Here is a 3,885-nt window from a genome sequence, read left to right on the forward strand (position 1 = left end):
TCAGCCTCACCCTCTTCCTGTCCTGGTTTGTCCTCTAGGTTGCCAGTGTTTTGTACCAGAGGTCCATGTGGTCAAGTAAGAAAGCGTAAGAGGACAGGGAGGCAGCCCAAAGGCAACAGAAATAAAAGGTAGGATTTGGGGAGTCACAAAGTTGGGGGTTAGAGCAAGCAACCATAGTAAGGGAGGCCCTGTTCCAATTATAAGATGGCAGATGCAAAGGAAGAGACAAACACTCCAGGAATAACAATGAAAGGAACTGCATTGTGTCTTGGGTATGAGGCTTGGTCTTTGTATCTACTCAGAAAGGGAAGGCAAACAGCAGAACTCAGACCAGATAAGCAAAGTTAGAGCGCAGGCACTTAGGCAGATCCTTTGTTTCCCCAAACACATTCTGTTAAAATCTCAAGCCTTTAGGTGTGCACATAGCGGGTTATAGCCAGTGTCCTTCCTTGTCTCCCTTGCAACAAGGTTGGCCAGTGTGATACGACAGGTGTTACATGCCAGTATCTTAGAACCTTGTTCAAATGTAGCTGTTATGCAGCCTTTTTCTCCCCATCTACCATCCCACTGGTTTTCAAACATGATTCTTGGAGTATACACAGCCATGTCTGACCAAGGTCAGAAGAGCCTAGGACATGCACTCACACAGAGACCCTAGATGCCTTGCATTAGTGTTTAACTGAGCCTGATAAGTGATGATACCCAGGGATTTACCTGGAACTGAGCCAAGCCGCAGCAGAGGGTGGTGTGGCATGTCAGGAGTCTCAGTCAAGAGATATAAGAGGACAACAGACAACTGCACAGAGGCACGGGCTTTGGAAAGCTCCTCTAGCAGCACCGAGGGGCAACTGCAAGGACAGAAGCTAAAGATGAATAAAGTCCCAGGCTTCTGAATTTCAGAGAAGTAAATTCCCCACCACACAGCCAAATTCTGAAGACCAGTTAATGGGACCAACACTTCAGAGGCTTGAGGAAAAACAGATAAAAAGAATTGACTTCCTGTGCCTCATCCACTCTATAAAAGCGGGACATGGCTGTGGAACTTGGGAGTCTGCTGAGTAAAACACACATTTGTAAATGGAGCCCTAGGTTCCCAAGATAAAAGACAAATAGCCAAGACCTTCTAAAAACAAAGCTGGAGCACACCTGCTGCCTACTTTGGCTCTACTTCATGTCCTCTTCTAGGAGCATCCAGCCTACAACTCCATGGCCTCTGCCACAATATTGAGGAGTACCTGTGTCCTCGTGGGAAGACAGGCCCAGGAGAAAAGTGCTTGAACAAACTTGTGTGTTCCAGTCATCACTATACTTTTGTCTTGAAGGGATTAGCATTAACCACATTGCTTGCTGGCCGGCCCCACACCCACTGCAACAACTGCAAATGGTTCTAAGGATCACACTTGTGGCTTGAACATGGTAAGCAGATGCTCTGACACTTCCCAAATGATAAGCTGCTGCTGTACAAAGCTTATAACTAGTAGAGACTGAGAGCTGGCTCAGCACTTAAGAGTATGCATATACTGCTCTTGCAAAAGACCAGAATTGTGTTCCCAGCACCCAAATCAAGTGGCTCATAACCACTGTAACTCCAGCTGCAGGATGACCTGACACCTGACTTCCCCAGGCACCTGTACTCACATCCGTACACACAACTAAATTAAAAAACAAACAACCCTCAAACCAAGTATGTTGACTCAGACCTGTACTTCCAGCATTTGGGAGAGACAGTCTCAGCTACATAACAAGTTCCTGGCCAGCCTGGACTATGTATGACCTTACCTCCAAACACCACCAAAAGAAACATAAGACCTCAAAGTGAGAAAGCCTTAGAATCATAACATAAAAGTGGGGTGAAGGTAATACTATTTATTTTTTATTTATGGCCAAACACAAGTGTGTCATAAAAGTCTGAGGACCTGAGTTAAATCCCTGGATCACATCGTGAAAGACAGAAGCATTTCCTTAAAGTTGCCCCGACCTCTGCCAATGCACTCACACACATGCACACATACAAGAAACAAGGCAATGCCAAGTCAACACACTGGTGAAATATCTGCAATTCATTTGACCAACTGCTGATCTTCCTAATCTATAGTGAGCTATAAATCTAGAAAAGCGGGGGAAGGATAAAGCCACAAAGGAAAACATGTCAAGGTGTTTACTCCTTGTGTGTACAGGTGCCCTGAAGCTAGAAAAGGCCATATAGGACATGAGGAGAGGCTCAATCCCTAAGATAATTGCAAATCAAATGGCCTGGAGGGTACTTCTTCACTGGGTTGACAAACTTTTTGGGGAAGAACAGGGTTTCTCTGTGTAGCCTTGGCTGTTCTGGAACTTGCTCTGTAGACCAGGCTGGCCTCAAATTCAGATCTGCCTGCCTCTGCCTCCTGAGTGCTGGGATTAAAGACATGGGCCACCATCACTTAGCTAGATTAAAATATTTGATAACCTGTTGAATATTTGAGACCCAACAGCTACCAAGTTACACATGCCAAAGCAGGCACTGTGATGCATGCCTGCAATCCTCAGCACCCAGGAAACTGAAGCAAGAGAGCCACTGTATATTCAAAGCCAGCTTGGGGTACTCAGTGAGACTGTCCCTAAGTAAAATGCCCATACTGTTTAGCCTAATATTCCTACTTCCAAATTCTGTGTGTCTAGGTGATGTCAAGGATCAAGGCTAAGTTAGACACATGTTCTGTCAGAGATATGTCCTTAAAGCCAAGTCTTTTATGGTAAATTAAGTTCTAAAGGAATACAAGAAACTGCCTCGGGAAAGGAAAGGAGAAGATGCAGAAGATAAAACCTCACACTGCATATCAATTAAATTGGAAATTTAGCAAAGAAACTAAACTCAGTGACTCTGGGAAATGTTGAAAAGGAACCAATCATTAATCAGCGCCCACATGCCCCAGAACAATCCATTACACTTAATTATTCTGGCAATACACTGGATATCTATAGAGTATAATCTTGCAAGTTATAAGTTTTTTCTGAGTTGGTAGCACTTAGGAAGCAGGAAGGTTTAAAGCCAGCCTGGTCCACTGAGGCAGTTCCAGGACAGCCAGTGCAGGAAAAAAAAAAAAAAAAAACCTTCTCAAAACAAAATATATGAAAAAGAAAATAATAAAAAGTTTCTGTCGTGTTTAATCTGACTGCAAGGTACTAAACGGAATGGACATAGTAGCACATGCTTTTAATCCCAGCACTCTGTAGGCAGAGGCAGGCAGAGGTCGAGGCCAGCCTAGTCTACAGAGCTATTTCTAGGATGGTCAGAGCTTTAAAAAGACCTTGTATCAAAAACAAAACAAAATTTAAATCTGAATGTAACTCAGAGGCAGAGCACTTGCTAACATTCGTGTGGCCCTGGGTTCGAGCCACAACGCCGCAAAATAATACCGAGCCATTTATTTGAACACTTTTACATACCTAGTATGGACATTATCGAGACAACCCTGAAAGTACAAGGAAGATAAAAGAGACTCAAAGATCCGAGAGAAAAAAAAATGAGCCCAAGGTCATGGACCCACTAACTTCTCACAAGGACGTTTACGGCAAACTACTCCAAGACAGACTCTCAGAGCAAAGGACAAAGGCGAGAACACCCGCTCCACGCGTACTCGCGTGGGCACTTCCGGGGGAAGTGCCGACACCTAGGAGAACTCGCGAGAAGATGTGCCACTGCTGTCGCTCACTGAGCCAGGTCCCGCCCCGCGCCGGCGCGCCTCCAGAAAGGCCCCGCCCCCGGCCCTGGCCAGGCGGGAAGCGGGCGCGCGCTCCCTCCCGTTCTCCTCCGCTCGGGAGTGGGGGGGGGAGGGCGCGGGCCACGGGGGCGCGCATTCTCGAGCTGCGTGCTCGCGTACGTCGCCGGGCTTCGGCTGCGTC

This window comes from Micromys minutus, assembly GCF_963924665.1.
Source record: "Micromys minutus genome assembly, chromosome: 9".
NCBI classification, from domain to species: Eukaryota; Metazoa; Chordata; class Mammalia; order Rodentia; family Muridae; genus Micromys; species Micromys minutus.